Genomic DNA, 14804 nt, shown 5'->3' with positions numbered 1-14804 from the left:
CATTCTTAATACGAATTAAGGTACTTATGTAGTAACTGGGCTGCCGATTTTGAAATCGGGTCCATCGCATCGCATCGCACCCGACCAAATCGCATGCGATGCGATGCGATGCGATGGACCCGATTTTTCCATAGGATTCAATGTTAAAATGGACTGAGTCCATTTTAACATGGAATTCAATGGGAAAAAGGGGTCCTTTTCATACCCCTACTATCCAAGTGGGCATGGAGTTGGATATAAACCTGTGGCGAGCGTAGCGAGCCACCGAGCCCGAAGCGTGGCGAGCGTAGCGAGCCCCGCGAGGGGACACAGAATACCGTCCGCTCGCCACGCTTCGGGCTCGGTGGCTCGCTACGCTCGCCACAGGTTTATATCCAACTCCATGCCCACTTGGATAGTAGGGGTATGAAAAGGACCCCTTTTTCCCATTGAATTCCATGTTAAAATGGACTCAGTCCATTTTAACATTGAATCCTATGGAAAAATCGGGTCATCGCATCGCATCGCATCGCATCTGATTGTATGCCTTAACTTAAGGCATACAATCAAAAAATCGGCAGCCCAGATACTACATAAGTACCCGAATTAATACAACCGCATACCTCGTATGCTTTGTCGTGTTCCGGAGGGGGATTTACAAAGCAGTAAAGTACGACTGCTTTGTAACCCTCCGATATTGTATAAACGGCCGTATATACGTCCGCTAATACGAATTAGTGTAGGCAGTCTGCACGAATCAGTCAGATCCGTGCAGGCTGCAAAAAAAAAAAAAAAATAGTAAAATAAATAAAAAAAATAAAATAAAAAAAAAAATTGGCGTGGGGTCCCCCCCACAGCTGTAACCAGCACCGAGGCCGGTAATTAAAAATCAGGGAACCCAACAAATAGGGGTTCCCCGATTTTTAACAACCAGCCCCAGGCTCCAGGGCTGGTTCCCAAAATACGGGGGGGACAAAATGACTAGGGGTCCCCCGTATTTTAAGAACCAGCCCCAGGCTCAACCAGCCAGCAGGGTAATGCCACAGCCGGGGGGGAGACTTTTTATACAAGTCCCCCCGGCCAAAGCATTAACCCCCTGACCGGTCAGCCTAGCCAGGGGCCCTGGGGGAGTGGGGACCCCCCAATAAAGGGGTCCCCCCCCCTCCAGGACTTACCTGACCAGGCTGAAGCCTGGTGCTGTCCTCGATGCCCCTGGGCATCGAGCTGATTTGTGTAAAAAATAGAATAAACTATTGTTTTTAACTGTGGAACTATGAATCCCAGCAAGCCTACCCTGCAAGCTAGGACTTGAAGAACCACAAGTCCCAGCCTGCGGGGCATTAAAGGGCCCGCTGGGTCTTGTAGTTCCACAGTTATAAAAATAGTTAAATAAACACACACTGACACATAAGAAAAATAAAAATTTAATACATACATTACACACATACTGATACTTACCTATCTTGATCCAGTAGGTAGGTCTCAGGGTCTTGATCCGGTGCCTTGTCCTGGTCCCGGATCCATGTTGCATTCTTCACCATGTCGATCTCCATGTCGGCGGCGGCGGCTGGTCCGGGGTCCGAAGAAATCCATGGGGGACCTGTGGAAGGAAATCCTACTCACCCAGGACCTCCATGGATCTGAAGTCTTGATCCGCTGTAGTCCTGGACTTCTTCAAGCTGCTGGCGATTCCTGGAGCTCCCCGCGTCGGACTGAGAAGCACAGAGATCCTTTATCCTCCGCGCCTTTCATCAGAATGATTCTATTGGCCGCTAGGCTGTACCATTTGTGGGTACCTGGGAGCGGTATCTAAATGAAGATAGGTTACGACCATTTTGGGGTGGCGCCAAAACCAGAAGAAAAAATCCGACTGGCAGTTATGGTGACACTGAGCAACCAAAGGATTCCTTAGAGGTCCGATGCTGTAACAGATGTTCCTGATGTGTGTCAGATGCTGCATCTTCGGACACAGGCGGCGGTTTTGAGAAGCCCCCGTAGGGACAGTCCTAGAAACCCTTGTATATCTTATCTTATAGTATTTCCCTTCATTTACACACATTGGACCCAAGCACAATGAAAAAGTTCCACATCTGTACTCTAAGGTGTACATTACATGGCATCTACTACAGTATATGATGGGAAATGAATGTGTTTGTTCTTACACACAACTATAGAGTACTAGTTTTGTTAAAGACAGATGCCCTGAAACACAGACCATGACTTTATAAACATTAACCTGGAAAATAATCTGTCAGCACCGTTTCAAGCAACCAAAATGCAAACAAAACAGTGATGTGGAAACCACCATGCATCCACGTAGCAGCAAACAGACTGTGATTAGTAGGAGCACTTAACATCTTTTAGTTTTACTTATACTTTGTGCAATATTTATTTTATGCACTTCTTTTTACTTGTGGTGACATTAAATTAAATACAAGAACCTGTGATAATCCATCCCTAATGTTTGTCTTTATGCAAATAGATATCCTTTTAAAGCATCTACCCACATACCTCATTACATACTGCCGCATCTCACACATATGCCTATGGCCCGCTCTAATGAGGTGCACATTCATTAAACACCTTACCATTAAGTTGACCACAGACAGGCGGCCTTTCCAACCAAATAACTACCAGGCTGGTTGGAACAAAAATCTGGTAATGTGCTTAAGCATAGGACAATTGTCCGATTACCTTCAAACACTAGAAAAACTATCGTTCAGAATGGTTGGATTTTATAAATTTGTCTGAAGTACTTTGTCTATTATCCAGTGTTTGGGTGCAAATGTACAATTGTGATTGCTCTCATACATTACCAGGTATTTGTTCCAACCAAACGAGTAGTTGGCATTTTGAAAAAAACGTTTAGTTGTTTGTCCAGGTTTACTTTCAATAAGCTTGCTGTGTATAGACACCTCACTTTACCCATTTTTTATGGAGTTAACAAAAAAAGGATTTACTTCTCTTTGCTATTGCATGTTTTTGTCAGAATGTGGAGCAAGTACATTATACCGTTACAGAAGTCACTGTACAAATATACAAATTGCACTGTGGGTAGTCAATACCGCTTGGTCTTCCACTTTGCATGGACCTCCACAGGAATGGTAGTAAAGGTATTTGAAAAACATGGCTGAGGTAAGAGCTTGGGTCCATATCTTCTCCTGTTACAGATACAAAAGATCACACAACATATGGTCTCCCAACCACATTAGTGGCTCTTAAAGCCAAGACTAAGGACTGAGTCATGTAGGGGAAATCCTGCCTGACTAGCTACATGAAAGCATTGGCAGGTTGTCCAAAGGAATGCTCTTCCTTGTGTACTCTAGATATGTAGGATATGAAGATCACTATACAAAAATGTAGCTAGGGCAGCTCATTACTGTATATAATGAATGCAAAATATAGTCCCATAGTAAAATGATCAATAATGTTTAACTCTCCTGATCCCAGAGTGAATAATGTATGTGTTGTCTGAAGGAAAGCATTGGCTGGGCTACTGAACGAGTTAACGTTTCTGACCTGGAACATACCCCATGTACTCTGTGCTCCCGATTTACCAGGATAAGAAGATAAGCAAATAGACCTTTGGAAATTGTTATAGTGACAGTGTTTTGGATCATGGATTCTTCCTTATATTACAAAGACCTAGTTAAATTGAAAATTCCTATACATTTTTACAGGACACCTTTTTTCCTAAATAGAAGGACCATACTCTTCCCAGGATCCCAAGTCTAGGGGGTTTTTCAATCACGGATTCCAACTGTCGGTATGTACTGGCATGTCGGAATCCTGGCCGTTTCCGACAGTCGGTATTCAATATACCAAATGTCGGTAAGTCCGCCGATCATCAGAAATCAGGTGTGAATTCGACAATCCGCGGCTGTTTCCAACAAAACAGATCTGACTTTAAAAAAAAAAAAAAAGTCAGATCTAACAGTCTGTAACGGCAGCATTGAATAGGTGACTGCAGATATTTCCCCTGTTGGGAAGTAACAGCTTATGAAGACAGTATTTTACCCATATGGACCCATTAGATGGGGAACAATTTATTCTGTATGTTACCAAACATAGGATGGACCCATTAGATGGGGAACAATTTATTCTGTAAACTTGACAAAAGACTGGACTTGTAGAGAGATATTATACACTGATGACAAGACAAGTGATTCTGGAGTTCTGGAACTCCTCCAAATCAACACTAAGAAAGATTTAAATGTTGGCGCAAATCCAGTTATTGCCGCGAATTTGTCCCTACAGAATCTGTTTTATAAGTAGAGGTGAAAATATGAAATGGGCAAACCGGTTTACAAATGTGATTGGAGAGTGGCCTAACATGCGGTGTCATAACAGAGTTGGCCACTGTGTGCATCACATACAAGAGCTTGCAGGTTTTTCATCTGCATACACAAAAAGCTGTCATTTACACCTTCTGGTGGTAGATTAGGAGCGGGTGCAGTCCCCGTCATGCCCGTTTAAAACTTCACAGCGTATGCATCAGGATAGATGAAGGTCCAGAAGAACATAGTAAGGCCTCAGGAGGATGAACCAGCATTACAGAACTACAAGCTTCAAACGGGCACTGAAAACTCAACTATTCATCAAAGCGTACCCTTCCGCTGCATAAACTAGTCCTGAGGCTGCTTCTCCGACCCCGTACCTGCTTACATCCTGCTATCAAGCCACCTCCCACTTGCTTGCACCTCATGTAATCGGTCTGTCTCCCCTTCCTACTAGATTGTAAGCTCCTCAGAGCAGGGCCCTCTTCTCTTCACATTTCACTTGCAGCCCTCCCATACTCAAACACTCAGTAACCATCTTTGTCTGCATACTCATCTCCATCATTGGCCACAAGCCTCTTATAGTATGTTGATTGAGTCCTCACTTATATTTAAGCTGTAATGTGTATTGCACTCTTTACCTGTACTCTATTTTTGTTATTTATTCAATGTAACACTGTTTTGTCTCCCTGTACTGTTACATTGTACGGCGCTGCAAAACACTTGTGGCGCCCTATAAATAAAATAATAATAAATAAGGTACTTGTTTCCTAGCACGGCCACAATCGGGGGCATCGGGTGTCATTTTTAGTGGTCTGCGACGCGACAGACGCCCCCGATTTTCCCATTGAAATGCATTGAAAAAAGTCAAAATCGTGTCGGTCGCGTCGTATGCGGCTAAAAAAAGGCTTAAATGGTCCAGACGCGATGCCCCCGATTTCCCCCATAGGGAACAATGTTAAATGCCTCAATTTACCCGCGATGCCCCCGATTTCCCATAGGAAACATGTTAAATGCCTCAATTTCACCAAATCATCATAGGGAATAATGGTTAATGGGCCAAAAAACCCCAAAAAGACCCCTGAACAGTGAAATGTCCCCACAAAAGTATTTTAGGCCACCCCACGATCAACGCGAACCCGAAGCGTGGCGAGCGGCGGCGGTACGCGTCCTCCGACCTTTTCATACCCCCACTATCCACGTGGAGTTGAGAATAGAATAGTGTGGCGAGCGCAGCGAGCCCGAAGCGTGGCGAGCGCAGCGAGCCCCGCAAGGGGACGCGGATACCTTCACAGGTAAACGCGTCCCTTCGCGGGCTTCACAGGTATCCGCGTCCGCTCGCCACGCTTCGGGCTCGGTGGCTCGCTGCGCTCACCACACTATTCTATTCTCAAATCCATGCCTACGTGGATAGTGGGGGTATGAAAAGGTCGGAGGACGCGTACCGCCGCCCCTCGCGGCCTCGCTGCGCTCGCCACGCTTCGGGTTCGCGTTGATCGTGGGGTGGCGTAAAATACTTTTGGAGGGACATTTCACTGTTCAGGGGTGTTTTTGGGGGTTTCTGGCCCATTAACCATTGTTCCCTATGATGATTTGTGTAAATTGAACCATTTAACATTGTTTCCTATGGGAAATCGGGGGCATCGCGGGTAAATTGAGGCATTTAACATTGTTCCCTATGGGGAAATCGCGGGCACCCGATTTTTTAGTGCATGCGATGGCTGCAATGCCCCCGATTTTTACTCACGATGCCCACGATCATGATCGTTGTTGCCGTGCTAGGAAACAAGTACCATAAATAATGTTCTGAGGTTCAGGCATCGCATGATCTGTTTCTGGACCTCAAATTCTACAGCAAATCTAAAGTAAACTAACCCTTTTTTCTCTCTTAGTAATATAATGGGGCCCTTTCCCCAATATACTACAGACATACAGCACACAAACATGATCTGAGGGTTAGGGATTAGACGGTTGCTGCGAGGGGCTTGTGGTGTGGACACAGAGCTGGTGAATAGAATAGAATCAACTTTATTGGCCATGTATGCTTGTGCACACTAGGAATTTTTTGTGGATTACAGTGCAGCATCAGGAATGGATGAAAAAGGGGGGGGGAGAGACATTACATGCATTCCCTTTCTAGCTACGACTATGGTGGTCAGGTCACCAAGTAGGGACACGTTGTTTGGCTGTTGATATTGGGATTACATTCGCTTTGATTGGATTGTTCAGATGATGGACGGCTAACGGAAAGAAGCTTCTTGCGGATCTGGACGTTTTGACAGGGATGGACCTGAACCGTCTTCCGGATGGTAGGATGTCGAACAGGTTGTGACCGGGATGCAGCTTGTCCTTCACGATCTTCTCAGCGCGTTTCCTGACCCTGGATGAGAACAGATCCCTTATCTGGGAGAGGTTAGTCCCTATGATCCTTTCTGCAGCCTTCACTACCCTCTGCAGTTCTCGCTTGCGCCACCATACCAGATTGTGATCGAGGAACATAAGACAGACTCCACGATGGCGGTGTAGAATACGCACAGAAGTTCCTGTGGGATGTTGAGTTTCCTGAGTTGCCTTTAGGAAGAACAGGCGCTGTTGGGCCTTTTTGATGTTTGTGGTTATGTTTAATCCCCATCTTAGGTCGCTGGACATGGTTGTCCCTAGGAATTTTAAAGATTCAACCTGCGACACCAGTCGGCTATGGTTAGTGGGACTAGTGCATTTGTTTTGTTTCCTGCAGTTGACCACCTTTTCAACTGTTTTGGTGGTGTTTAGATCGAGGTTGTTGCTGCTGCACCGTGTCAGCTTCTCAACTGCATGCCTGTACGTGGTCTTGTCACCATCCTTGATTAGGCCGATGATAGTGGTGTCATCTGCTAATTTGATGATTTTCACTGACTGCTCAGCTGAGGTGCAGTCATTCGTGTAGAGAGAGAAGAGCAGAGGGGAGAGGACGCATCCTCTGGGGGCTCCAGTACGGATTGTTTGTGTGCTGGACGAGAAGGCGCCGGCTTTGACCACCTGTTCCCTTGCCGTTAGAAAGTCCACTATCCATGAGCATGTTGATCCTGGGACTCCTAAGGAGAGGAGTTTTGGCTGCAGGATGCTGGGGAGTGTTAAATGCTGAGCTGAAGTCCACGAATAGGACTCTCGCATAGGTGCCTTGGTGGTCGAGGTGTTGTAAAATATGGTGCAGCCCGAGGTGGACCGCATTCTCTACACTTCTGTTTGCCGGTAGGCGAACTGCATGGGGTCAAGGTGAGAGTTCGTCACTTCTCTCAGGTGCTTCAGTACTAGTCTTTCGAATGCTTTCATGGCCACTGAGGTTAGTGCAATTGGCCTGAAGTCATTTAGGTCCTTTGCGGGTGTTTTCTTAGGGACCGGGACAATGATAGAGCGTTTAAAGCAGGCAGGAACCTTGCACAAGTCCAGGGAGGAGTTGAATATCGTTGTGAAGATGGGGGCGAGCTGAGCTGCACAGGTCCTAAAGCTGAATGGCGACACACCATCTGGTCCCGCAGCCTGGCGGTGTGGTTGGTTAGAGTACACCATAGGATTTCTTGTTTATGGTAGGTGGGGAGAGGACAGATGACTTTATACTGTGTTCAAAAGTATATTAAAAAGTACCCAACATCAAAAATTAGTAAATGAACCAACATTCTGAATTTATGTGCTGATGCTTTCATGATGTACATTACAATACACTTGTAATATAAAACCATTCTGTCCATTATCTACCATACAAAAATAAATCCTTCATAAATGTAATCATTATGTAACAATGTTGTTTACACCATCCTGCCTATGGCACTGTGACTGCCATCCAGATCTCAATGCCAACGTGATTGTTATTAACAGTCAAGTCTGGCTGATGTTAGGGAGGCTAAGAGGATTTACTTGCTGCTCGGCTTTACTGGAGGTGCATAGAACATACTGTACGCCCTTTCAAAATTAGGCATCAACATTCCAGCATCCAGGCCAAGCAGCAACAGAGCTCAGGACTCCGGCAGCAGGTAGTTAATTATAGACCCAAATTGGGGTAACATGGGTGTGGGGCAGGGCCGGATTAAGGGGGCACAGGGGGTCAGTGCCCCTGGGTCCTCCTCTATCTAGGGGACCCCTGTGGTTGGCATGTATTAAAAATAAATAAAAAAAAAGTGCTGCAGTGTCACATATCTGCCAATGTGACAATGACTAATGGTGCGAAGCATCGGGAATCAAGGCAGACTGACTGCACACGCAGTGCATTACTGGGAGTTGACTAAGTTGCTTTCATATGATTCTCAGAGATATATATATATATATATATATATCTAAAATACACAGAAGAGAGAAAAGGGGCGCTCTATGGTGCATGTAAACGATATTTATTTTGAGGAAAGTGCTCAAATATCAGATAAAAGCTAGTGCTCGTACCAAGATAAAAACGGCTGTGGGCTGGTTACCACAAGATACAATCATAAATACCCGGGGCACACCGCTCCTGGAGTGAAGTCCGCTTGCACAGGGATGAGGAGAACCGAGGGCGCTGGTTTGCACCGCCGGGAAACCAGACCAGGGCTTGGGGATACACGCCAGTCGGGGCAGCCGGGATCAGCAAGACGCGGGTATCACAGGCCACGCCCTAACGCGTTTCGTCAGAGACTTCGTCAGAGGGCGTGGCTCTGTGAATACCCGAGTAGAATATAACAGCGTTCTCCTCCAATGAGGAGGCCGCGCGTCATATGACAGATCCGGAGCAGTGTGCCTCAGGCTTACACTGAATAATGCTAAAATTACATACAAATATAATCCACAGGATACTATCCTGATACAATTTAATACAGTGCTACTATTCATTATGTAGCTAAAAAATAAAACCATACCTATGTACTAAATACGCAATAAAACATACGGAGGCACACAATTATAGACACAAAATTTTCAAAAATATGCAGCTTAGACCATGATCACATCAGAAAGAATCTTTGTCAGTGTCAGATACATCAAAGAAACACTCATAGTAAATTCATAAAAAATATATATATAAAAATATAAATACAAAGTCATTAAAAGCCATACATAAAAAATGTACAAAACATGTAAAAAACATATTTGATATATAAAGCAGAAATTGAGAACCAAGGACTGATTGATAAATCTATAAGCCTTGATGAGTATAGATATCTATACAATACAACACCCAATCTTGCCACATTCTACCATCTTCCGAAATTACATAAGGATAAAAATCGTCCACCAGGGCGACCGATTGTGGCAGGAATTGGGTCTTTGACTTCTCGCTTATCGGAGTTTGTAGATTCTTACATTAAGCAGTTTGTCCCATTGTTGAATACCTATGTTAAGGATTCCACACACATGTTACAAATACTGCGTGATGTGGAATGGGACGATGGTTTGTGTTTTGGCACTATTGATGTCTCATCGCTTTATACAGCCATCCCACACAAAGAGGGTGTGGAGGTTGTAGAGAAGGTACTGAGAGCCAATGGTACATTTTCAGAATCAAAAATTATTTTTATTTGCGATGTTTTGATGTTTGTGCTCAAGCACAATTATTTTGAATTTCTGGGTACCTGGTACCTCCAGACTTGGGGCACGGCGATGGGGACGATCTGTGCCCCAAGTCTGGCTAACCTTTATATGGGGGATTGGGAAAGTAGCACCCTTACCCCCGATGTTATGAGAAACATCGTCATGTTTAAAAGATATATCGACGATATCATCATAGTGTGGAGGGGCGATGTATCATCATTTAATGCCTTTGTGTCAGATATAAATAGTAACTCTTATAATTTAAAGTTTACGTCAAATTTTAATGAAAAGCATATTGAGTTCCTTGACCTTTTCTTGAGTGTGGAGAATTATCCCGATAAAAGGTGTATTGAAACTTCAACATTTTTTAAACCTGTTGATTGCAATAGTTACTTGCAGTTTGAAAGCTGTCATTTGAAGAATTGGAAACAGAACATACCATTTTCACAATTTGTCCGTTTAAGACGTAATTGTTCCGATGTTTCCCTTTTTGACTCCCAAGCCACTGTATACACTCAGAGGTTTAATGAAAGAGGGTACCCTGATAATGTTGTGATTAGGGCTAGAGATAGAGCTAGAGCATTAGATCGCTCTAATCTCTTGGAATATAAACAACCTGACCCTGCGGCTAATAAGAAATTCAGTGGGGAATGTCTTTTTGTTACCCAATATAATGACAGTGACCGAGAGATTAAGCAGATACTTGAGAAAAACTGGCATATCCTACAATTGGATCCGACAATGAAGGATTGGCTCCCCACCAATCCACATGTTGTTTTCAAAAAAGCCAAGACTCTCAAGAACCTTATATCCAAAAGTCAATTACAGGACATAAAGGTAAAACCACCATCTGCTACCTTTATGGAATTAAAGGGCTGCTTTCCATGCAGTCACTGCAAGGTTTGCAAACATATCCCACGTGGCTCTGACTTACTTAATCCTAAATTACTCAAAATTAAAACTAATCATTTCTTGAATTGTAACTCCACCTACGTTGTGTATGTACTTTCTTGCACTTGCGATATGCATTACGTGGGTAAGACAAAAAGACCCTTTAAGATCAGGGCTTTGGAGCATCTACGCAATATCAAGAACGGGGTTACTAATCATAGTGTTCCGAGACACTTTAATGAATTTCATAACAAAGACCCCAGTGGAGTTCTGATTAGAGCCATTGAGCATATACCACCACCAGTACGTGGGGGAGACAGGGATAAATTACTTATACGACGTGAGACGTATTGGATACTTACCCTAAATACATTGGTACCACATGGAATGAACGAAGGTTATGAGGTGACACCGTTCATTAACCAATGATTATGTATACATCTGTCTCATTTTGCTCATTTTTCTTGGTTCTCAATTTCTGCTTTATATGTCAAATATGTTTTTTACATGTTTTGTACATTTTTTATGTATGGCTTTTAATGAATTTGTATTTATATTTTTATATATATATTTTTTATGAATTTACTATGAGTGTTTCTTTGATGTATCTGACACTGGCAAAGATTCTTTCTGATGTGATCATGGTCTAAGCTGCATATTTTTGAAAATTTTGTGTCTATAATTGTGTGCCTCCGTATGTTTTATTGCGTATTTAGTACATAGGTATGGTTTTATTTTTTAGCTACATAATGAATAGTAGCACTGTATTAAATTGTATCAGGATAGTATCCTGTGGATTATATTTGTATGTAATTTTAGCATTATTCAGTGTAAGCCTGAGGCACACTGCTCCGGATCTGTCATATGACGCGCGGCCTCCTCATTGGAGGAGAACGCTGTTATATTCTACTCGGGTATTCACAGAGCCACGCCCTCTGACGAAGTCTCTGACGAAACGCGTTAGGGCGTGGCCTGTGATACCCGCGTCTTGCTGATCCCGGCTGCCCCGACTGGCGTGTATCCCCAAGCCCTGGTCTGGTTTCCCGGCGGTGCAAACCAGCGCCCTCGGTTCTCCTCATCCCTGTGCAAGCGGACTTCACTCCAGGAGCGGTGTGCCCCGGGTATTTATGATTGTATCTTGTGGTAACCAGCCCACAGCCGTTTTTATCTTGGTACGAGCACTAGCTTTTATCTGATATTTGAGCACTTTCCTCAAAATAAATATCGTTTACATGCACCATAGAGCGCCCCTTTTCTCTCTTCTGTGTATTTTAGATTTCCATTTCATCCTGACCCTGGATGCTGTCTTTGTGCCTAAAGGGAGCTGCAGTCTTTTAACAACAGACTCTGGTGACTTTGAAAGATACCTTGTTATAAGGTTATTCTACTTTGCTGGACCAATTGTGGACTTTATTGTATCATAGCGCTGCTCATACATACAATTTCTCTATATATATATATATATATATATATATATATATATATATATATATATATATATATATATATATATATATATATATATATATATATATATATATATATATATATATATATATATATATACACACATATATATATATATATATATACACATATATATACATATATATACATATATATACACACATATACACACACACACACACACACACACACAGTTTTTACTTTAATTCGCCGAGAGTGCATTCAATGCTAGAATGGAGAACTGCTTTCACCATGATTTTTGCAGAGATTCACAGTTTTGCATTCAACATATTTTTTAAAAAGGTGAACTGGAATTTGTTCTTTTAAAATAAAGGTTTTATTGTTTATTATTGTTTTTTTTTTTTTGTGTCAAAATTTTTTTATCATTTGAAGGGTCTTGCTATTTGGATCTACTGCCCCAACAGAGGGGTGAGGGCCCAAGCAGAGCCTGCACACCTGCCCCGAGATCACATCCCTTCATCTCAAGTCCTCCACCACCCAGTCTGTCTATTCAGCTACCCCCTGCTATGCTTTCTTGAAGCGCCTCTGATTCCAATACACCCATGCCAGCATATTATACCTTATATCTATTCACATTGAGTAGCAGAGGCAAGAGCTGTGGAAAACACAACTATAAATGCAGTCCACCTTTACATAAAACATAATACTACAATAGGCAAGACTTGTGATACTGTAGCTGAAAGCAAGGTCATTAACCACAGCCAGCATTAGTAAAAGATGGCAGTGCAACTCCTGACCTCTAGCCTTTAATTTGCAGATAAAACACCGGTTCTCATACACAACTGAATTTCTGCCTTAGAGAAACGGTATTTGAACTTTGGTTGGACATAGGACTAGACTGGAACATGTCCAAAGGGAAAGTATTGTACGGTATATATGGTGTAGCAAGGAGGTGTGTGTCATTTAAAATAGGACATGGGATTAACAGGGGTGTGTGCACACAATTGCACCCTTTTGTAAATTGGCACAATATTTAATGCAACAGCTGGTCATATAAAAAAAAAAAAATAGAAAAACCTTTTATGCTTTTAACACTTCCGGAACGTGGCATCTATTCATGTCTAGTGTAATTGTTTATTTTACTTCAAGTTACCTATAAATACATATCAAATAGCCGCTATAAATTACTGTACCTGTGACAAAGAAAATACAGAAGGGGCAACTGAATAGTTTTTCATGGATTTTTTTTTAATTATAAACGGGCTTGTTCATACGTTTCCATTCATGTTGGCATCGGGTGGATAAAATAGCAGTGTGCTAAGCGTAACAAGGCACCGTGCCCGAAGCATGGCGAGCAAAACAAGTCATGCGAGGGTGTGCGTTACACTAATTGGGGATCCATGTTGACATATGTCAAACCAGCATTGACCTAATGTACTCAAGCTACTAACATCGTGTCCAAGACACCATACAAGATTAACACATACTGTATATACTTATTTCTCTTTTATGGCAAAATAATACATAATGGTGGAGGTGGTAATGAACGGATATAGAGGCCATTGATGATCAGATTACCCACCATGCAGCAATAGTTGGGCCATCCCACAACTTGCATCACAATTAGATACCCTATTACCCCTAATGTGCAGGACAGGAAGGCACCCAACCAACTCCCAAAGTGCAACACAAGAAGATAACCAACAGGGTAAGAATGCCACCTTGCAGTAATGTCAAAACACACCCACCACATAAGTTGCACAGACAAATGAAAGCCAATAGTTTATTTGTTGCTTTCGGAAACTGCACCAATCAACTTTGCACCATAGTAAATAACTCACCCAAATTCAACTAGCTGCAATTTTTCCATGATAAGCTCACTGCAAAAATCCCCCAAAAAGTTTTGTTGCAGAAATTCTTTATTTGGGCCACAGGACCTTATGCGCTGCACATAAAAGTGAAGACTTATATGGAGTGACTGTTGACCTGAATTTTGTCAAACTTATTATCCATACCCCCTCAAAAATGCAGAGGGGCCGTGCTTTTGCATTGCTGTGTGGTTTACACCCACACAGCGATATTTTGCCATTTTCTGAGCGATTTATTGAAATTATGTAAAAACGCTCAGAAAATGGCTGAATATCGCCCAGTGTGTGTGTAAGTACCATACCTGGATGCTTCACAGAAGCCGTTGTGAACTCAGGTAGCAAGTCTCCTCCAATTCATCTGTGAACATACTTCATTCCATCACTATCAAAGCTGTATAGTCTTCGTCACTTCAGATGACACCGTTCCATTGTTCTTCTGACCAATTATTAAGCTTTTTAGTCCAGTCTAATCTTGACGATCTTTAAAAGATAAAAGGCTTTTTCCTTGGAATTCAGGCATCTAATCCAAAACACTGACGTCTCAGTCAAATATTCTTGCCACCAATGTTTACACCACATTCACATAAATTGACTTAGGAAATAAAATCCCAGAACGAATTGCAATAATGACAAGGGATGAACTTGATATTGTTGATATTACATGGTGTCATGGAGTAATGGTGCAATGAAAATGATTGAGACATGGCTATACCAGGATATACTTTATTTAGAAAGGACAGAATCAGAGGAGGGGTTGCAATATACGTGAAAAAAAGCAAAAGTATTGAAGAAAAAAAACCGAGGCCCTTTGGGCGACCATAGAAACAGG

The 14804-nt window shown here is 42.6% G+C and overlaps 1 protein-coding gene across 3 annotated transcripts in view; it reads right to left on the bottom strand.

The window, feature by feature from the left end:
- CRACR2B (calcium release activated channel regulator 2B) overlaps positions 1-14804 on the bottom strand; it is an 83407-nt gene that overhangs the window by 46472 nt on the left and 22131 nt on the right. The gene's annotated exons all lie outside the window — the stretch shown is intronic.

Source organism: Crinia signifera, chromosome 11 (genome assembly GCF_055691185.1).
Source record: "Crinia signifera chromosome 11, ASM5569118v1, whole genome shotgun sequence".
Taxonomy (NCBI): domain Eukaryota; kingdom Metazoa; phylum Chordata; class Amphibia; order Anura; family Myobatrachidae; genus Crinia; species Crinia signifera.
Note: the sequence above shows the minus strand (reverse complement) of the source record. Positions and strands in the feature narration are given on the sequence as shown.